We start from the raw sequence: 24342 nt of genomic DNA on the forward strand, positions 1-24342 counted from the left end.
CCTATATCAGCCAGACTACCTGATTCACTGTCGATTTCAACACAATGTAACTTTTGATTCTGACACGTGCATCTAAAATAGTCATCATTTGTTACATAATTTTTATATCTTTCTTCTAAACACTGAGTTAAAATTTTTGATTTTCCACTTTTTCTTACAATGTAGAAACATTCGTCCCATAATAATTTTCTTGAGCAAAGTTTTGATTTATTTACTCTCTCGGGGAATGAATGGTTAATCACTCTTTCCTGATATAGATTGTCAATAACTTTTTTAAGTTCGACCCTAGATTTGATTTTGCAGTGAGCACATTTTGGTTTACACTCAGCTTTACCATTTCTGTATTTTTCATATCTCTCAATCAAGATATTAGCTAGATCCTCTCGTTTTTCCTGTTTCAATGCCTCTATAAAGCCCATAAACTTCGTATCATCATTTCTAGACAGTATTAGCAGACATCGCACACGTTCGGATCTGTTTGAAAACGACATAATTCCTTCGCTGTCAGAATGATAAATAGCTTCGTTTTCGACGAGTAGGTCTAACATATTGTCTTGAAGTGTTATAGTGTTCATCAAATGCTTATGTTCGTCTTTTAAAACTTCAACGTGAAAATCTACAATTATTGGTATTCAAGTTAAAATAGTACATTTGCAATACCATAGTTTTAATTCAGATTTGAATTCTTCAACGTACTTTTTTTCATTATTATTTAAAAATTGATAAATAAGCATTTCTATTCATTTTTTTCTAAAAATATATAAATATTGAAATCACTGTATACTTTAAAGTCCTTCATTGTTGCAACTAGCTCCTTTTGAATAATACTAATATATCAGAGAATAAATTGTGTTATGATTTAGAAAGCTCAACCTACCATCATCTTCCTCATGGGAAGCCGGTGGATTTGGTGCAGATTTTTCTGGAAGCCTTGTCGTTTTCTTTGGTTTCTTCTTTTTATCCAAAACTGAAGCAATATCCAGCGTCTGGGGAATTTGATTACAGAGATATTGTATTGTGAAGGACATGTTTTCAATTTTTTCTTCCATTAAAGGTAGTTTTTCAAATATCTTATCCACTTTTGATGTAAGGTCTTTTAACACGTTCAAAATCTGAAACAAAATATAGAATATCGAACAAGTTAATTTCATCTGTTCTATGTGTAGCGACGTACTAGTATATTTGCAACTCTTTTTTTTTTCATAGTATAGATTTTTTAAGCTTTTTATTTTGCAGATAGCTATAAATTTATTTGATAACAAAGGCAATAAAATAGTTACTTTCTCATTTGCTTGATATTCTTAATTTAAGAATAAATTCGATAAACTAGAACCTTACGCATTTATAGTATTTTGACTTTAAACTCTAATTCCTTGTATTCACGTAATTATTCACATAACAAAACCCATGGGAGACTATGCTACTCTGACATTAGATAACTACAAAGACGCGACCTCTAACTGTAGAATGAAGGATATGGAAATAACGAACAGTATTCAATCTCAACGTCCATTAAACAAATATAAAATTTATAGAATTTATAGACTTATTATGTACATGACCCAGGATACATTACACTCATGTTAGACTAAGTTACCTGAAATAATTTACTTACGATGACGCGATCTCTAAGTATAGAATGTATAGACTAATTTGACACTCGGCCCAGAATACGTTTGGCATTATTCTTAGACCTAATGTATTGGTGCTATGTTTACTGCTGACCTAAATAACAAAACATTTTTGACAAAAAAGACTATAGGTTTAAAATTTATAACATTAAAATAAAGCATCCGACATACATTGAATCTTATTATATTTGTGTGAAATGCTTTATTCAATCATGATATACTTGTAATACATTTTTTCAAATCTGTGTCCATATCCCTTTAATAACATTATATTTCATTGAAAGAGGGTAACGCAATTAGTAAAAAGAACTAGTATTCCTCGCCTTTCACTCCTCTGCTGAAAGTTTGATAGTTATTTGAATTCTTTTAGTTGTTGTTTTGTATTCTTACACATCATACTCGGTTGAGAAAAAAAATCATTCTTATAAAACAACTATTGATAAAAGTCAATTTATTAAAATTCAATTTCAATCAATACTTATTTTAGCTGTGATTAAAAAAAATAATAATATTAACTAATTTTACATCAGATTTGCTTAAGTCACTGTGTTTTAGACACAATACAACATTATCTTTTTAAAGGTATAATACAAATGACAATTTAAAAAAAAATTAAGAGACTTAAGCAAGTGTAATATTGAAGTTTTGAAATTTGAGAAATTCGAAAGAATCAAGACTGTTATAAATGTCTTGAAATTCTTAAATTGTAAAACTTTAATGTAACACAAATCAAATTAGAGACCATCAAATATCGTCAATATAAATATTTCGGGATGCACACATATGCATCTTTCATTATCTGATACGAAAATGTGTTATCTGCCTAAACAAGGTTATCTAATTAATTATTTACTTTAGCTTTGAAAAAATCCAAATAGATAAATGAAATATCATACCTCCATATTGAGCTTCATTTCTGCAGAAGGAAGTGTTAAACGTCTGTTTTAAGCATTTTTTTTTACTTATAATTGATTTAAAGTCTTTTAAAAAAATTACGTTTTTGTATAACTCTTTTATTTGGTATGGTTCTCTTTAACAGGTCTGGTACACCACTCTTTATAAAAGGCACTTTTCAACACGTGATGTGACTATGTTTTTGGCTCAAATTAGATCCCCGACTCCAATCATGACGGTGTATAATGTTTACTCGTCATATTCCTCGGTTTACTTCATAATATGACAATGGAAAATTTTAACGACATCATTTTCATCTTAAAAAGCAGAAAGATTATATACCAAGACTATTCCATCCTCACATCTAATGTTGGAACCATTTTAGATGGCTAATTCTTCAAAAAACGTCTGGAAACCTTTATAAAAAAAATTTTGTGCAGTTTGATGTACATTAAATATATTTTGATGATAGTGAAAAGATAGAAAATAATCCCGTCTGTATCAAATAAATATATCAAGATCATATTTCTAAATTTACCAAAATCAACAGCTTAAAAAGTTACGACTTTACAATTTTATACACAACCATTCCCCAGGATAAATTAAAGTCCAGGCTTCTTGATAGCATTGACAGCCGTTTTTTTTTTCAATAAAAATAGTACTCATATTACTTACCTGGTCATTGGTCATTTGCAAAATTATTTTCTTAAATTAAATTCTGATTGCACACACAAGTACGCTGATATTGACGTCAAAAAGATGTTTGAGTTTCTGCTTTACAATATCTATGTGGTTCAATTATAAGGAGACTTTTTTTGTGTTCACATGAAGCAGAATTTGTGCAAAATCTTGTGCGTGAAAAAAGAAAACACTTGCTGTGGCCTTCAGCTCATCATTAAGATATATCGGCGACGTATTGTCAATTAGCAATGATCATTCCATTCCTACGTCGATAAGATATACATGTATTTTGGTGAGCTCGAGAAAAAAGATACCACAGAGTCTGATACATCTGTTTAATACTTGGATATTTTTTTTACATGAAAACGACATTAATGGTAATCTATTATCAAGCTCTTATGATAAACGTGATGACTTTAACTTTTGTACTGTCAACTTCCATTACTTATGCAACAATACATCTTCATCATCACCATGTTTGCTCTTCTCCTATTTTGTATTGTTTTATGGACTTTGAGAATGCATACTCTTCGTTATCCTCACATCCTTCTACATATGGATTGTACATGTCTTTCAGTTGATTCGATACGCAAGAGCATGCACTACGTATGAACAATTTCTAAAACGAGGTAAATTATTGACAAGCAATTTGATGAAACAAGAATACCAGCAGTAACATTCGTTAAAAGTCATCATTTCCTAAGTTCTATGGTCGACACTATGACCTTGTCTGCAAATATAATTTATCATTGAGTCAAATGTTGACTGACTATTTCATACTTATTGTTAGACCATTATTTATACACTGAAATGACGACAGATTTTTTTCGTTATTTCATCATCATGACATGGAGCACACGGCGGGTGTGACCGGTCGGCAGGGGATGCTCACTCCCCCATGGCACCTGATCCCACCTCTGATGTTTAGGAGGTCCGTGTTTGCTCTGCTCTTTTTATGTACATTTTTATGGACTTTGAGATTGAATACTGCTCATTATCTCCATAGCCTTCTTAAGGAACTTCGATCCTCAGCCAGGAAGGATAACTCTTTAATTTATAATTTAAATCAAAATGTCCCAAAATGAAGCTTGAAAGTGAGATCATTTCATGCAATGATTTTCATTTTATGCCTCTCAATATGCTTCAATTTTCTTTGAAGTTCTCAGAATGGTCTTAAAAAAGTCGAAATTTTTACTCCATAAAAGTATTTTAAAATGACACATTTCAAAACTTTGAGGTTGTATTATAAATCTAACCAAAATACCAATGTTTATCAACATAATATGAATTTGTAAATGATTTATGGTGTTTTGTAATGATAGGAAAACCTTTCTACACTATGCATTGTGAAATGATAGAAGTAAATAGAAGTAACTAAAGCACCTTATATGTATAAAAATTATGCAATTTCTTCAAAAGCTCGGGTAACAATGAATTATATTTCTAAAATGTGTTCGTTGATCAAATTTAAATTGGAAAAGGCATAGTAGATGTTATAATTTGCATTACTTGAAAATAAAGATTTCCACATTTTCCCTATAAAATATTATTAACTTCAAAAATGAAATTTGGAGAATTAGCGTGGGTAAAAACTCATTACTTTGACAATTCAGAAACTTTTGTGAGCATTAATATTTTTCAGTTAGTTAATGCCTAATTTTCAGAACCTGAGGATCGGACTACCTTCAATGAATAAATTTACAAGGGTGATAAAAAGGTAAGGGAATTTTTTAGATAATTTCCAAACAAGAAATGATATAGGGTTTTAATGTTGAAAATTTATAAGAGATATATCTCTTTAACGTGCATCTGCAACCCTTCTGTGTGTGCAAATCACGTTATCTGTGCGTTCACGTGACATGCTCCATAGTGATGTCACAGAAGCTAAAGGACTTTTCCAATTCTTTAATTTTTATCATGCAAATTATTTTTTATAACTAAAACAGTCCACCGGTAAGGAAAGGTCAAAACTAGATAATAGAAGAAGCGGATAAGTATACCCTTTTCAAGAGTGAGTATAGTGACCATCACAAGCCGAGTCCTCTGTCCAGCGAGCGTCGTTTATCAAGTGTGGATAAAGCATACATATAGATTCCTCATTTGTATAATATCTGATATGTTTATAGTCTATTTTGGGGATTAAATAATAACATAATTTTTATTTTTTTTAATTGTAAGTTGGCGATCTTCTATATCAAATTGCTTAAAGAAGTCCACATTTCTTAAGTTCCCCCAGCTTGCAAATCAAACAACAATAAACCATTTCCCATTGATTCTTACGATCGTATTAAAATAAATATTCCTTACTAATTGTGATATGTCTTTTTGAAACTTTTAAATGATCTATTTGAAAAGGCTAATGAAATTCATAATACAGACTCGAATCTATGGCAAGCCCTTTTACTATTTATTCGGAAAATAAATTTTATCTTCAAATTACAGAGATATCTCTCATTTTAGAGAGATATCTCTTAAGAAATAGAGATATCTCCCAACTTAAAGAGATATTTTTTTTATTTCTAAGAGATATCTCTATAAGAAAGAGATATCTCTTAAAGTTAGTGAGATACCTCTTATACTTAGAGAGATATCTCTTTTCTCTTTTACTTTAAGAGATATCTCTTTCTATTTGAGAGATATCTCTTTCGTGAAAAAAGATATCTCTTTCACCTAAAGAGATATCTCTTTCACCTAAAGAGATATCTCTTAAAGTTAATCTTAAGAGATATCTCTCAAAGTGAAAGAGATATCTATCAAAAGTGTCTACAAGAGATATCTCTCAAGCAAAAAAAGATATCTCTTCATTATTATGCCCCCGTAAACGAAGTTTCGGGGACTTATAGTTTTTGTCGTGTCCATCCGTCTCTCTGTCTCTCTGTTTGTCCGCAAAAACTTTAACCTTGCCCATAACTTTTGATTTAGTTGAGCTATGACTTTCATATTTCATACGTGTATTCCTTGTGACAAGACCTTTCTTTGGGTTCCACCAAATTTGACCCTTTGACCTTGACCTTGGATTTTGACCCACTTTTGCATGAAAATTTTAAACTTTTACTTTGGTCATATCTTTTGAACAGTAGACACCAGGACATTTATACTTCACATATATAATGTTTGTTGAAAGACCTTTTATTGGATACCAACAGCCTTGACCCTTTGATCTTGACCTTGTAGATTTCTGTACTTGTGAAAAAACTTTAACCTTGGCCATAACTTTTGAACGGTTAGATATAGGACTTTCATACTTTATATATGTAATCCTTGTGAGAAGACCCTTCATTGGATACCAAGCACTTTTACCCTTTGACCTTGACCTTTGAGTTTGACCTATTTTTAAAAAAAAAACCTTGACCATAAATTTTAAAGGGTTAAGTCTAGTGCTCTCATACTTTACATATTTCATCCTTGTGACAAGACCTTTCATTTGCTATAAAGAAATTTAACCCTTTGACCTTGACCTGAGAGTTTGACCTACTTAAAAAAATTTTAACATTGGCCATAACTTCTGAACGGTTACGGCTAAGGCTTCCATACTCCACATAAGTATTCTATGTGGCAAGATCTTTCATTGGATACCAATTACCTTGACCCTTTGACCTTGACCTTGGAGATTTTGCACTGATTGAAAAAACTTTAACACTGGCTCACTTTCAAATTTCACAATTGTTTTCCAGTGAGAATACCTTTCTTTTGGTACCATTAATTTTCCATTTAAGAAAAGTTTTATCTTTGCTATGTTGCCATACGGGGGCATCAGTGTTTCATTAACACATCTTGTTTTTATTTAAATTCCATTTGAAATTACTTCTCCCTTTACCGGAAGTATTTCAAAAGCTGAGAAAATTCGGTCCAGGGTCTGAAAGTGCTTATAGGGAAAAGACCACTAATTTATTTCCCATAGAACTCTATACAAACCTTAGGCCCTCTCAGTACTTTACTATGAAAATTTCAGAAATATCCTTAGCATCATTTCAAACTTCGTTCTAAGCCCTAAGAAAAAAATACTGAAAAAATATATGGTCCCATGGCATTTATAGGTCAAAATTGCAGTTATTTTCAACTTATAGAGATCCTCAGTAAATAACACGCTACATAAAAAATCAACCCCCACTCCTAAAATCTTCCCTGGTAATTCTATAGTTTCTGTAATATTCCCTCATCCCATCATTTATTTCAAACGTCATTAATTTTACTTTAAAATGAAAACAATTAAATACCTGATTTCAGCCAATGGCGTAACGCCTACCCGTTCAGTATTCTGTTTAATGTTCCATAACAAACAAAGCCATGCGTATATCCGGGGATTTGGTGCTCTCAATCCTATACTTACATACTTACCTGTCCCAGAATTAGTCAATTGTGGTTATTTCTAGGACTATATCTGTGAACATGTATGAAATTTGAGTCCTGTGACTTCAGTGTATTGGATACTGTGACCATCTCAATAGGTGACATCTCACCGCTTCCACCACAGTTCAACAGAGTGAATGACTTTCTGACCAATGATCGTATTTGGACATATTTGTGATTGTAATAAATAAAATATTTGTTTAATGAAATGTTTGTGTTTTATGATGTTAATAAAGTGATATTAAGTCAAAATTGAGTCAATTTTTTCATAATGGTGGATTCTAACCAGAATTTGAAAATAGGTATGGCACGCCAAATTCACAAAAATGAGCTAATCATAGTTTCACAATCGATAAACTAGGTTTATCGGTTGTAAGCTATAGTTTACGGACTGTAAACTATAGTTAACAACGTTAATCTATAATTTACATCTGTAAACTATAGTTAACGCGATAATCTATGTTTCACAACCGTAAACTATACTTAACACCGAAAACTATCATTTGCGATTGCAAAACATAGATTATCTGATAAATACAGTTTCACGATTTGTAAAATATAGTTTACAAACCGTTAACTATAGTTAACGATTTGATAAATATAGTTTCACGATTTGTGAAACTATGATTAACAACTCTTAACTATAGTTTACGATTGTAAACTATAGTTTACAAACGTGAATCTATGTTTATCAACAAAATCTATTGTTAACGTTTTATTACAGACAGATAAACTTAGATTAGCATTCGTAAACTACAGTTAACGACCATTAAATATAGTTTTACAGATGAAAACTATACTTAATCGTTCACTATAGTTTACAGTCGATAAACCTAGTTTATCAATTGTGAAACTAGGTTTATCTCATTTTTGTGAATTTAGCGTGCCATAAATAGGTCCAAAATTGCATGAAAACCTAGCAAATAATGCAATATACAAAGATTTCAAAAGGACAAATTAGCAAACTCTTTGTTGATTATTAAACGTTAATCATTATTGACTCTGATATATTAAAAGATTCTTATCTGGTCCCCCTGCTGATTTTGTATGTACGAAAAGTTTCACCTCCCCCCATCTAATGAAGCTTAGAGAAATAGCAAGTGCCCCTACATCTTCTTTGTTTACAATTAATTTAGACAAAAGAAACCCCCCATTTTGATAACACAGTAGACTTCAGTCACTGTAGCCTTAAACAGCATTAACTATTTGTCAAGTTTTTGGAATTATAAGCCTAAACAAGGAGAATTTAAAGCAATGCCAAAATTCAAAAAGGGTCATAATCATGGTTACAAGCCCCAAAATGTGCCACATAATAAGGGGGTGAAAAGTCAAGAGGAGGAAAACTTACCCGCACCATACAGCAGACTGTCCGAGGAGATGAATGAGATGGTTTCGGACACTCAGTCAGCTGCAGAAAAAGATGAAATGCTTGTGCGGGGAACGTGCCACCGTCTTCTTCGGCCAAGGAAGCTGAGAGATGAAACCCCATCACAGTGCTTAAATGAAAAGGAATCAGTGTAGTAAGTCAAATTTTGTATAAAACAATGATAACAAAGCAATATTTTTCAAATATTCTTACAGATTAAGTATTTATATATCAGATATCAAGTTAAAAATGTAAAAAAGAAATAAGTTTAAATGTAAATACATGCAAAGTTAAATGTGATACATGCAGCTGAACTACATTTTAACATTTACAAAAAAATCATAAGTATTAAGTTGAAACAATTAAAATTACATGATGCTGAAGTTCTGTATGTCTAGTCAGTAGGTCTAAGGGAAATAGCTCTAATAACTATTCTCATGCTCTTCTACCTGTTGACTGTTTCATGCAAATAAACTATTGTGACTTTACCTAGGCTGGCTAACCAAAATTCCCACAGACTTCTACACTTGGGGAAAACATCTCCATCCACTCTACTTATACATACAACACTCACAGCTTATAAAGTCTCCATTCACTCTCCTTATATATACACCAATCACAGCTTATACAGTCTCCATTCACTCTCCTTATATATACACCAATCACAGCTTATACAGTCTCCATTCACTCTCCTTATATATACACCAATCACAGCTTATACAGTCTCCATCCACTCTCCTTATATATACACCAATCACAGCTTATAATGTCTCCATCCACTCTCCTTTTACTGATCTGTTATCCATACATACAACAAACACAGCTTATAAAGTCTCCATTCACTCTCCTTTTATTCTCAGACTGGCACAATGCTTGATTGGACATCTGATTGAAGTTATTCACTTGCTTCATAGAAAAATGCAATGTCTGAAGTGTTTTTATTTCTCAGGTCTTTATCTCATAAGAACCCTATGCAGGGGTACACGTTATAACTCTTATTACAATTATCATTATTTTACTATTTAATTTAAAGCTATTTCCTGGAGGAGGGGTGCAACCCCTCCCATACCCCCCCCCCCCTCTGTCCGCATTTCTGTATCCGCCGCTGAAAAATGAATCTGAATGGACAAGATCTAAACATAAATAATTATAAATAAAGGAAAAAATAACTCAATATCATATATATCAGATGCCGAATGAACCCGATGCCAAATTTACAAGGTGCCAAATTCACTAGGTGCCGACTAGAGAAACACCGACATCTGATCTTACGAACGTAACTCGCCTAACTTCCCGTATCTCGATAGTTTTCTCGGGACCAGTGATTGCACCCATATAAAGTTTAAAATCGGAAGAAATAAGTGTATGTGTAAAATAGAACGGATAGTGTTTTTACCACTTTGTAATTGAAAATTGCTCATGTCAAATTTATTGCAGTCACTTACAATGTCTTAAAAAAGCGAACAAATTGAAGAGAAAACACCATGTAATACTTAAGACGGATTAGGAAACACGTTCGTCATGCGTCAGTGATAACGTTTACAAACTACTCGTAGTGTGCGCCTTGTTCATATGGGGAAACGTTACTTTTTACAGATTGAAAAAAAATGAATCCCTGCAATCATGTAAATAGGTAGTGGGCTTTATAAAGTGTCCTGTATTGAGATCTGGAGAGAGAGAGAGATACATTCTTTTTAAAATTTATTTAAGGAATCACTGTCTAGTTAGTATGGTATGCTAGGGCATCAACACTAGATCGGAACATGGGATAATTTGAATAACGGGCGAAATTGTAGATTTTAGACTTTACAAAATTTAGGCATAGATTTAAATTATAGATGGACTCCCATGCCAATTTCAACAGTCCTCGCCAAAACACAAAGGCAGCCGCACGAGATTGCCATGCATATTTAGCGTCAGATACAGAGACAGATGCGCACGATATTTCCATGCATATTAGGCCCCCTTAGCTCTTGACCTATCGACCTGCCCAATTTACATTCCGGCAGAATTATCAAGAAATCAATTCTGCTTACTTTCTAAGAGTTATCACAGAGAACAAAATTAGAAATGGAAATATTTCCGCCTGGCTCAAAAAAACGTGGTTGAAAATTTTAGAAGTTTGTTACTTGTGTTGTGAGTATTCATATCGTATAAATCATGCAGGATAGTGTCTTAATTCTTGGGTATCCCTTTATTGTTCGTTTACAGCAGTTTATTAATCGTTCTGAGCAGTTACACGTTAATCTGGGTTTGAACGTCAGGGAGAAAGTTTATTTAAGGAATAACTGTCTTATTTTTCGAATTCAGGAAGTGATCAATGGATTGGCTTGTGTGATAATTTGCATAAACGCCGAAGGCGTTTATGCATAAAATTATCACACAAGCCAATCCATTGATCATCTTCATGAATTCGAAAAATCTGACAGTTATTCCTTATACTTATATGCTTTGATTCCGCCAATCCACGGGCTCCAAGCCTGCTTCTCTCTAGGTGTTGTCCCGCCCTGCACGTGGTTTTTTTGGAACCGCGCCAAAACATTCATGAGGAAATAAATTACATTTACAATTGGTAATTTTATCTCGGACAAAGACATTGGAAATGTAAATATTGCAAAGGATATTCGGGTTGTACAATCGATAGAATATCAGTTAGAGGCTTAAGAGAGGTTGATAGATTTAAACCAGCTGTAGTGTGTCTGCAGATAGATTCGAACGATTTGTGTAACTTAGATGTTGAAGTATACGATCTGGTTGAAACAATAGTTTCATTCACCGATAAGCTACGAGGTAGTGGAGTGCAGAGGGTATGTGTTTATCAAACTCTGCAAAGAAAACCACCAGGTAAACCTGGCAGATTTTCATTAGACGTTGAGTGGTTCAATGCTAGGGCGGATAAGGTTAATAGGCTTTTGAATGATAGGTTAGGAAGAGACTTTGGCTCGGTGTCAGATTCTGGCGGCACTCAGTATTTTGGTCACAGGAAAATAAGGAAATAGTGTACTGTGAAGATGATGTGCACCTAAATGAAACATACGGGAACCCAAAATATTACAATAGTGTTAGGGCCTCAGTTGTTTCAGCATTTAAAAGCTTACAAGTGGTTTTATAAAATTGAATACAAATTACACTGTTGTGGTAAAATGGGGTGGCTTGTGCATTGTTTTATCAGGGAACTTGGGATGTTAGGAAGTGCAATTAAATGACATAGGTTATCTACAACTATTTGGTTATATAACATTTTTGAATAAGTTTTCCTATTATATCACAAATGTAATAAGTTTCGCTATAAACCCTGAAAAATGCCGAGTCACACCGGAAACAGTTATGTCCGGCTGGAAACAGTTATGTCAACCCTCACCGGAAACAGTTATGTCACTATTTCGATCACGTTCACGTGTTTTTACGTTACGCATTTTAGTTCGGGTTTGAGATTTTATGACGTCGGTTGCTAAGCAAAAGTAAACAACACAGCGTATTTCATAACGTCAAGAAGGCATTTTTGGATTATTTTTTACATTTTAACGATTTTGAATGATTTTAAATTTTCCTTTAATTTTAAAAATGTCATATACCATATACCACATGGCTTCTCGGGCGACTATACCAGAATATTTGCCCCTCGGTGACAGGAAGCCCTGGAGACTTATGTTACCCTCTGCCTTCGGCATCGGGTGACATAACACTCCAGGGCTTTCCTGTCACCTCGGGGCAAATATTCTGGTATGTCACCCTCGAAGCCATGTGATATATGTATATTATGTCGTTTGTTGTTCACCTGATAAATGTTACGTCAGTCGATTACCATGTTTTTCATGTTTACCATTGGATTTGATGCATGATATTTTCATGGGTTATTTTTAACAGGTATTCCTAATGTATATGAAATGAATTTTTGCCCTTTATGGTTGGGCTGTAAGTGCTATAGCTCTATATTGTTAAGCTACATGTATTCAGGTACGGTTGGGGGCCATGGTGTTGTTATGCCCAATATGGTTGGGCGATATACTATAGCCCTATATGGTTGGGCTATATGTATCCAAGTACCGTTGGGCACCATGGTGCTACGTCATAAATGGTTATGGTATGACCCCATATATGGTTATTGGTTACACGCCTTGGTGTTGATATGCCCTATATGGTTGGGCAATATACTATAGCCCTATATCGTTTGGCTATATGTATCCAAGTATGGTTGGGCGCCATGGCGTTGTGTCGTATATGGTTATGGTAGGACTCCATGGTGTTGTTATGCCCTATTTGGTTGGGCGATATACTATAGCCCTATATAGTTGGGCTATATGTATCCCAGTATGGTTGGGCACCTTGGGGTTGTGCCATATATGGTTATTGGTTGGACGCCTAGGTGTTGCTATGCCCTATATGGTTGGGCTATATACTATAGCCCTATATGGTTGGGCTATATATATCCCAGTACAGTTGGGTGCCTAGGCGTCATGTCATATATGGTTATGGTTGGGCACCACAATGTTATTATGCCCTATATGGTTGGGCAATATATACTATAGCCCTATATGGTTGGGCTATATGTATCCCAGTATGGTTGGGCGCCGTGGTGCTCTTTTTTGTTGGGCTATATGTATGGTTGTTTAGACACATTTAAAATTGGTACAATTTCTTAAACGAGGTAAATTATTGACAAGCAAGTTGATGAAACAAGAATATCAACAGTCTCGTTTAAAGTTATCATTTCGTAAATTCTATGGTCGATACAATGGCCTTGTCAGCAAATACAATTTATCATTGAATGAAATGCTGACTGACGTTTTTCATACCAATTGTTAGTCCATTATTTATACACTGAATTGACCACGGATTTTTTCCGTTATTTCCTGATTATGACAACGAGCACACGGCGGGTGTGACCGGTCGGCAGGGGATGCTCACTCCTCCATGGCACCTGATCCCACCTCTGATGTTTCGGAGGTCCGTGTTTGCTCTGCTCTTATTTTGTATATTTGTTTAATGGACGTTGAGATTGAATACTGTTCGTTACTTCCATATCTTTCATTTATGGGATTTGAGAGAAGGATACATACATAAATTGAATATACATGTATATTATAATATTGGTACATTAACACAATTATCATATAAATGAATGAGCTTATTCATAAGAGTCTAATTATATTACTTATAAATCCTTTGCAAACATTGCATTTTCAATGGTAAACTTCAGACTGTCTGGCCATTTATTAATTTGTCATATAGAGCTTTGCTTACAAAGTATTTTACAGGAAAATGCCTAGGGCCAAAACTGGTGCCAAGAGAAGGAGTACAGAGGTTTCAAGCAATACCACAGGCACAAGAGCAAAGACAAGAAAAGCACAGGAGGCAGACAGTGAACTTAAGGAGGATGTATTGGTGAAGAGAGTCACCCAGGCCGAATTGGAAGCAATCGATGAAAGGAACAAAACCACTGAAACCCAAGGGGTAGGTGTTTCTGATAGTGACGGTGAGTCCGACTCAGAGATTACCTTTAAGAAGATTGAGGGGTCAGATGATGAATATGCCTAAAGGGAGGCAATTGATACATCTACTTGGTCAACTCCTATTTCGGCAATGATTCCACAAAAGCTTAAGCAAAAAATAAGTTAAGATAAGTATATGACCTTGCAGCACTTTTCCCTAACAATTTAATCCCTTGCACAGAAAATAATGACTACACATTTTAAGTAGGGAAGAACACTAACCTTTCGGTAGTACCCAAAAGGGCAAAACAAACAATTAAGACCATATTCCAGTGGACAACAGCATTTCTACGTTTTCTTTCGGTCTACACTGAAAAATTTCCTAACGAAACGCCAAATTTATTAAAACGCACAGAGACAGTTCGTGATATATGGCATCATCGGGAAATGTTTCTTGGCAAACCTATGATAAACAAATTAGGATGGATAGGCAAAACAGGGGTACACCTCGGGGAAAGCTAAATGTTGAATTTATTCTTCAGGCTCAGAGATCTAGGGAAGAAGCTAATCAGCCCTTTCGTCCCTTTCGATCAAGGTTTGGACAAAGATCCGGGGGGAATATTACCACAAAGGAATTTGCTGGGCATATAATAGGGATGGAAGTTGCAAAACTGAAAACTGCAGATTCAAACACATTTGTACAGGATGTAAGAGAAACCACCCAAAAACAAAGTGCAGAGCACAAACAACTAATAAAAGCCCTGTGCAGTTCCCCTCAGGCAATACAGCAAAACACCAATGAGGTCGTGACCCCTATTATACCTTACGTCTTGCAATATCTGTTACTAGGCTATGATGCAACCATCTCTGAGTATTTGGTTTCAGGATTTAAATATGGATGCGATTTACACTATCAAGGTCCGAGATATTTCAGATCATCTAGGAATCTTTCTTCTGCCGTTCGTAACCCAGTCGTTGTTTGCAACAAATTACAGAAAGAGCTTGATGCTCATAGAATTGCAAGGCCTTTTGTTTCACCCCCCCCCCCCCCCCTTTGAAAATCTTCAAATTTCTCCTATTCTTTTTGTACCAAAGAAAGAAAACGGTCAATTTAGACTCATACACTATTTATCTTTTCCTGAAAAAAATGTAATCAATGATTTTATTCCAGAAACATTCACAAAAGTTCAATATGCTACCCTAAATGATGCTCTAGATATTATTGTCTCGATAGGGAAAGGTTGCCTTTTGGCCAAAACAGATGTGGAATCAGCTTTTCAGATTATACCAATTCGCAAAGAGGATCATGAATTACTCGGCTTTCAATGGGATGGTGTCTTCTTTTATGATAAATGTCTGTCAATGGGATGTGCGAGTTCTTCTGCTATTTTTGAAAAATTTTCTACACCCTTAGAATGGATTGGTAAGGTTAAAAGGCATATTCCTCACATGACTCATATATTGGACGATTTTCTTTTTATCGGTCTACCTGCATCGGGAATATGTAATCAAAGTTAAATTGTTTTCAAACTTACATGTGAAAGTCTAGGTGTTTCTTTAAAAGCAGAAAAGACTTCTTGGGCTACTAGAAATTTGGTATTTCTTGGTATTGAAATTGACACATTGGCTATGGAGATTAGGTTGCCGCGCGATAAATTGGAGAAATTAAAACAAGCTATAGATTGAATGAAATTTAAGCGAAAGGTTACCCATAGAGAACTTCAGTCCTTGATAGGACTGCTTAATTTTGCTTGTCTAGTGATCGTGCCTGGGCGTACATTCTTAAGGCGGCTCATTGACCTAACGAAAGGCCTTTCAAAGCCTCACCATCACAAAGACATGGTTAGAGAGAGTAGGCGTGATCTGGCTGCTTGGTCAATATTTATAGATCACTTCAATGGGAAGTCATTATTATTTAAACATATCTGGGTGACATCAAAACAAATTCATCTCTACACTGATACAGCAGGTTCTCTGGGTTTTGGAGCTGTGTTTGAAAAGAAATGGTTCTATGGGTCTTGGCCAGAAACACTGAAGGATTATGATATTACCCTCAAGGAATTATTCCCAGTTGTGTTAGCTGTCGAGTTATGGGGATCTAACTTAAAGAATTCTTGTGTCATATTCCATTCTGATAACGCAGCAGTTGTTCACATTGTGAACTCGCAAACATCGAAAGATTCAAAAATCATGATTTTGGTGAGAAGATTAGTTTTGGCACTTATGACGTACAATATTCTCTTTTCGGCAGAACACATTCCAGGAGTGTTAAATATTTTACCAGACTTACTTTCACGCTTACAGATCGAGAAATTCATAGAAGTGTCCGTGGATATGGAGGCCAAACCCACCAGCATACCAATCCATCTTTTGCAACTCTCCAAAACACAGCATGTAGTTTAATAGATGCAGCTTTGGCTCCCAACACAAAGAAACTGTACAGACAGGCCCTAAATTGTTTCAGTGGTTTCATTCACAGTTATTACAAGACTGACTGCATTGAGGAGATTTCCTTTGGACGAGTTATTTGTTTCGTGTCATACCTATTCAGTTTAGGAAAAGCACCAAGCTCAATATCAACTTACCTGGCAGCATTGGCTTACTATTTCAAAATGACAAATGCCCCAGATCTCTCCAATCATTTCTTGATCAAGAAAATGTTAAGTGGGGCAAAACGGCTTATCAATTCTTCAGATGTCCGACAACCAATTACTTTGGATATTCTTAGGAAGCTCCTGGTGGCAATACCACATGTAGTCAATTTTAAGAACCGAGAATATTTGTACATGGCGATGTTTCCTTAACATTTTATGCTTTTCTAAGAGTTGGAGAAACCACAGTTCGTTCTGGCTCAAATCCAAATTTGCTGCTTCGAAGAAATGTTTCTTTCAGGTATGACAAAAAGCAAGTACGCATGCTTGTTACAATGATCAATTTCAAACACAATTTAGGTAAAAAACCTGTCCAGCTGGAAATAAATCCCCAACCCAAATGCAGCTTTTGTCCGGTGCAGGCTATGAGAAGTTATTTGGAGGTGAGAGGTGCGGAAGAAGGAGCTCTATTTTGCTACAGATCAAGACGACCCATCTCGCGAACAGAATTTTGTGATGTTTTGAGGTCAGCGCTAAAATTCTCCAAGCTTGATTCTAACACATTTAAAGCACACAGCTTCAGGATAGGAGCAGCAACCAAGGCACATTTACAGGGTTTTTCAGATTCACAAATAAGAGTCATGGGACGATGGCACTCGGAGTCATTTAAGAGATACATTAGGGTATCAATGTTTCCAACATTTTAGGTGTACATGTTTTTTGATAAGGGGTTAGAGGCTCCAATTATAAAGGATAACTGACTGAGGCGGTATCCTTTATTTTTGGTCTCTTATTATATTTTGTAGAAAGGGTGATTCTGTTTGAAGCATTTTTCATCTCTTTTTATTGAGTCCCTTTACAGAGAATAGATTATTAATTCAATAGTCTCATAATTTGACATATGTATGATGTGTTAGGTTAATTTTAAGGTGTCATTATTTTTTATCATGAATGAGAGAGCTACACTGCAACATGTTTGTCTGTCTTAGTTTAAAGCTACATTAACTTGTAAATTTAAGATTTGGGTGACTGGCTGAGGCAGTACACAAAATTTTGATATTATGATTGTTAAAGTTTTCATGACAGCTTGAGGCAGCACTCAAGATTGATGAGATTGATGATGTTAATGTTTCATTTCATTTTTTTTCTCTCGTTTACAAGATATGTAATGATTATGTTCATATGTTAAGGTATTAGGGGTGTAATAGCCATGACCTTGCATATGACTTAATTAAGCATAGTCATAATGAACAACACTTTCGGCAATATTCGCCTTAGTTTCATGCAATTTTGTCCATACATATTTCTTACATGCTCATTTTTGTAACTGTACCCTCTCGCCAGTGGTGCACCCATAATGGACAAAGGGTAGAGATGTAATTTTTCTAATTAGCCAGATAACAGTTTAATGTTTCATGTATTCAAATGTAACCATAAACCCTAGGATTAAATTGTAGACATTCAATTTTTTTTTAGTTCAAAGTCATCAGATATGATATATGAATACTTGTAATCGAGAGAACTTGTCTGCTTTCAGTGACAATTTTAGCAATTATTGTTATAAAACCGTTTATAATATTCTGCCAAGGAAAAATACGGTAGGGGTGATCAATAGGAAAACATTGAAAATTTTGTGTGACATGTATTTGTGATAATATAACCACAAAAAAGAATTATTCTATCCACAATTTTTATCTTTATTCTACATCAGAGTGATGTACCCCCTAAAAATGTAAGCCATTATTTTTTTGTTTATGGTATAGGGTAGGTTGTAATGAATGAACTAATGAGCTTGAGCATATAAACAAAAGATGATTGTCATACTCAACTCAATTCACATTAATTTCATTTGTTCAGAAAATTGACCTCTTCTCACAGTGACCTTGACCTAGGTAGGGTTTACAAAATAAACTACATTTTTGCAGTTTCCACTTGTATAAAGTTCTTCATAGTTTATATTTACTTTACAATGAAGGCTGAAATATATATGACCGATCGCGAAACACTGATCTAAGGGTTTTAAAAACAATTGTGTGCCTCATTTTTTATTATGAATTAATAAAATATGTATAAATAAATATGTTAAATACCCCCCCCCCCCTTTCCGAAGCTGCTAAACCCATGCAAAAAAATAAATAAATAAAAAATCCACACACATAAAATTCACCCTGACCTTACCCAGAATAAATTATTTGTTCTCATAACTGATATTAAATTCTAAACATATAATTACATTTTTTTACTGATCGATCTATTTTGATCATCTCAGATATTTCAGGTACATGTATGATAACATGGATAACTGAACGTGACAGTATTGTATGTTGCATGAGTATCTAAATATTTTAAGTCTGTTTTGTCGATTATTTTTCTAGAAATCATTGATATTTCACAAATCCTGAGAATCATTTAGCCACAGGTTTGTAAATTTCCAGCATATTACATTATGTAGGGATTATATGTACGCAACATCTCTCGATTAATTGCAGATTCCACAATAAACGCCATGCTATTGATATTGTAACATACATTATTCTATCAAACTGTACCTGATATTAAGAGAATCAAAAAATTACAATGAAAAGTTTATACTTCGTTTGTTTTTTTCGAAATCGGTGCTATTTTTATAAGTTGGAAAAACCCTTGTAGTGTGTATATGAATATAACATCGATTTGACTGCATATTTTGCCAAAACAAATTATAGTAAAGTGTTTTCTACTTAATATCCTATCAATTCTTTCCTTTGATTAGTTATAATCCGTTCCTTTGGTGTATGTTTTATGATAGCGTCCATAGGCCGTCTTGACGACGCGCCATTTTCGTTTACGAAGATAGATATTCCGAGAACTCCCGATGTCAAACACCTCGGCATTTTAACCGGAAGTGGCCTATTACACATCTAATTCCTTCATAGCTTTTAACCTGTGAGTGGATGATGGAACTGCATTTTACTAAGCCTGGTGTGTTTATATGTGAGAATATCGTATATGGATCTGTTCCATTATCTGTCTAGTGGATTGTGTATAGCTGGGCATGCTGATTACTTTACTTGATCTTGTGTTATCGTTTAAGGGGGCTCTCTACAACGTCACAACATGGCGTACTTCCGTAAAAAACGCCATTTTGATCCCAAATGATCAGATTCAAATTCACTTAACACCGATAAATCACTGAGTATAACACAACATGCGATATTGTGGATGGAATGTACATTATATCACATCAATTAATACAGTGTATTGCCCAATACGTATTCTTTCTTTTAAAATGAATTGTTTGTCAATTTATTCATTTTCTACTTATTTAATTATTAAATAATACATTTACAAACTTATTAGAATAAGATTTTTAGATGAGAAAAAAAATGATATGAAACATGGCTTGTCCATATGCTAATTCTTCATTACGTGTGAAAATAGCCATACACTCAGAATTTTATTTCTCCAATAAGCATATATGCTTTTCAGCAAAATATATCCCCCCAAAAATGCAAATTTGATAAGATAAGACATATGTATTATCTTCCCATCGACTAGAGGATACTCTATTCTCGATTTGTATACACCCGAATGAATGGTTATACCCGGTGAAATTTCGCATGACCCAAACGTTTGATCACCATTGATTGTCAGCTGTTTACAAATATGGGAAACGTGCAGGTTTTAGACGAAGTGTGCATTTGGTTATAGGAATTTCTTTTACCGCTTTTGGCCATTTACCATCTTAACTTGTTTTGTTATATATAGCACTGAATAACACATGCACGTTGGATAAAACGGTAAGTAAATCTACCTTTCTCAATACCATGAATTCACTAAATACATGTCTTTGTCATTGACTGGAAACGCGATGATTTTCGCTTAAACTCATTGAAAAACAATACATGTACAATACGAACTTCTTTCAATGTCCTAGCGTGACATTTGTTTAATACTTGTGCAAGTAGAGTTTATTTGAAGTTTATATATAAAAAAAAAACAGCACCAAGATATTTGAGTCCACTCTTAAAGCGGATCTCTCACACCTGAATTTTTGTGATGTTTATAAATTTTTGACAGTTTTTCAATTTTTTTCAATTTCTTTTTTTCATTGTTTTTAACCTTTGATATTATATATCTTTTCAGATATTGAAGAGGATCCAACCAGCTATTCTCAAGAAAATGCTGTTTTAGTTTTTCTTTTGTCTATTTTTGTTAATTTAAATAAAAATTATGTTGATGTTATTTTTATCTTTGTTGGTTATTATTTCAATATTTTATAACACTAAACTTTGAAGAGAAATTTGAAGCACTGGGCTTTTAAAAATATAGATAGGAGGGATTTTCACAAAATAAATAAAATATTTCAAATATTTCTAAAAAATAAATTGAAGTACTTTGGAACCTTATTTTATCGGATATGGGGCCTATTATTAGAAACAAATGCAAGCAACAAAAATCAGTTATACTTTATAGGTGTAGAGAGCCCCCTTAACAGACAATATATACACATATATTTATATTTGGTTAATGTTCAGACAAAGCTATGTTTCTCATAAACAAGGGGAATTTAAACAGAGAGATTATTTCAGTAAGAACAAATATTACTTTTCTATGCTGTATGGGTTATATTTTAACAGTAATATTTAATTAGTGTGATGTGTATGTGTAAAATGCAAGGAGACAAAACTTTATATATCATTTTGGAAGGTGAATCAGTTATTATTCCTCTTAAGTATACCATTGATCCCTATATCAATTTATTTGTTTTATTATCATACTCATGTTGAACTGAAGCACATTTCTGGGTGGGGCAAGGGACCCTTCTCTATAAGTTCATTGTCCCTCTTGTGGGATATTTTTTGCACCCCACCTTCTGCGGCATTCTGAAATTGTAAAATTTTTCATTTTTAAATATTTGGCATTTGTAATGTAATAAATTCTCTATTCACAAACACTCGCTTTATCATTTTGATAGTCGCAGAACAGAGCTGCAAATGTGCTTCAGGTACATGCGAACTGAGTTGTTCATTATTGCCCGCATTTAAGAGCACATACATGGCGATATTATAACTAAATTATCTTGGGCTTCTTTAATTTTATTTATGTAACAGGCATGAAGCAAACAACTTCAGTTGGGGAGGGGGCACAGCCAAACTTTTTTAGTTTAGAGTCACTACCAAACAATTCCTTAAATTTAGGCCAAAAATGAAAGATTTTTTTTATTGAGGGGGCACAGGTATACAGTAGCAAAGTTTTCTATAATTTTACATTGTTTATCTATCGACTTCATTAGGGGGGTGAGGGGCTTATCCCCGACCCCTTAACCCCGTTCCAATATATGAACGTGTGCACATGATGTAGATCTGTTTATATATGTGGATTATGAAAAAGGTTGAAAATATGCATTTATGTAGGGTGGTGCATTTTTCTTAATTAAGTTCTTTTCTTTGTCTTAAAGTTTTGCTCCACCATGTCATTGTTTGTTAACCATGCATTAATCGTTAATATAAAATTAGAAGATATACTTTATACAAGTCTTTTGAGTTATTTTGCCTAAGGTCCAATATACATATAAGAACTATATCCGAAATTATTACTTGCTTCTTTGAAGGAAAAATATATGTTCACAATTCTGTTGTATTTTCACCCATCAATTTAGTATGTTGTAAACTGTAAATGCTATTAATGAAGGAAAGCCAAAAATATCTTTGGACCCGGATTAATATATATTCTAGGGGTTGGGGGAGGAAGGGGGGTGGGGAATAGGTACTATGATGTCAAGCTAATATGGAACTTGCTCTCATATATCTTAAATTATGTCAAAAACACAATTCACTAAACTTCCATTTCTGCGCCGGCCGACCCCACTCCTTTGAAGATTGGGGATATTAATTTCGGTCTGTCCGTTTGTCTTACAGTTCTGTCCGTTTGTTACACTTTTGTTTCAAGCAATATCTTGAGAAGTGTTTGAGCTTTTACAGTGAAATTAAATAAAGATAGCTTAGGGTCTGGGATGTGAAGGGGGGGCTGTCCACAAGCACCCGTGAGAATTAATGAAGATTATTAAGATATATTTTTTTAAGAAGAAGCTTTAACAACCCACAAATTACGAAAGGGCATCCCCCTGGATTTAATATATGGCTATAATACCTGTGTAATAAAGCCATATTAATTTAATTATTCACAGCATATAGTATTTTGAACAATAATTTCTTTAAAGTTTTTGGGTTTTTGCAATTAAGTTTTAGACCATAACTCCTCATTGTTCCGAGACCGCCCTTCGTAAAGCCCCCCCCCCCCTCCCCTTCGACTCCTACTAGATCAGCACATACTATTATTTTTTATTACATGCCACAGAATGACATTTTTAAAATGTTCCTTTCATTTCCCTTCTCAAACCCCTTTGCTCGTTTAAATGCCCATTGAAATGTATTGTAGTGTCACGGTAGCGACTACGACAAGATGTGGCTTTGAGGTATCTTGTGGGGATTTTATCTATCGAAATCCCGATAAAATTGAAAAATTCAATAATGCTACCGTGAATACAATAGACTTCAATGACTGATCCCCGTTTTTGGTTACGTTCGTTCGTAAGATGTCGGTGTTTCTCTATTATGACTGGTGCCGAATTCACGTTGCCGATAGATTTCAGGTGCCAAGTTGACTAGATCGAAGACGTTGTCAGCTAGTCAAATTATTTAAATTCTTCAGAACGAATGTTGAGGAACTGCGTTAATGGTTTCAGAGATTAACCTTATCCTCTTCAATTGATTGCAAGGATTATTTGTCATTGAAATAATCGTAATTTGACTTTTGTTTAGAAGTCCTATTCTACTTCCTTATTGAGCTTTAAGCGTCATATATAAGAGTTGTTCGAAAGGACATACACAAGGTCAGTTTTTGTTACATTAATGTTAAAAAATAGTATATTTACACATTAACTTTTGATAAAGTTTCTTTTGTCAGATTTTTGACATTTTCACAAGACAAGGGTTTTCGATCCGCTTCAATTAAAACTTTATTTTTATTTATTTATTAGTAGTATAAACCGCCTGGCCGGGTGGGTCAACTGAGTGCACTTTTGGGGCTGAGGGGATAGGTGGGTCAACTGAGTGCACTTTTGGGGTTGGGGGGGAAAGGTGGGTCAAGGGAGTGCAGCCCCCTGTGGGGGATAGGGGGTTCAACGGAGTGCAACCCCTGGAGGGGATAAGTGGGTCAATTCAGTACATATGTTGCATCATCTTTTTAGATCTATTGCATCATCTTTTTGATATCTATTGCATCATCTTTTTATATCTATTGCATCATCTTTTTGATACCTGTTGCATCATCTTTCAAACTGGATTTCCTCAAAACAATAACAAATAACACAGATTTTGATTTTTTTTCAATTTTTATTCAGAATGAAAATACAA

General features: G+C 34.2%; 2 pseudogenes; both read left to right on the forward strand.

The window, feature by feature from the left end:
- The first annotated feature begins 14184 nt into the window (after positions 1 to 14184).
- Positions 14185 to 15156, forward strand: LOC134236130 (uncharacterized; annotated as a pseudogene).
- A 1037-nt stretch (positions 15157 to 16193) lies between these two features.
- LOC134236131 (uncharacterized) lies at positions 16194 to 17652 on the forward strand (annotated as a pseudogene).
- Positions 17653 to 24342: the final 6690 nt, after the last annotated feature.

This window comes from Saccostrea cucullata, unplaced genomic scaffold (assembly GCF_032062105.1).
Source record: "Saccostrea cucullata isolate Sc308-1 unplaced genomic scaffold, CSIRO_AGI_Scuc_v1 ctg4075, whole genome shotgun sequence".
NCBI lineage: Eukaryota > Metazoa > Mollusca > Bivalvia > Ostreida > Ostreidae > Saccostrea > Saccostrea cuccullata.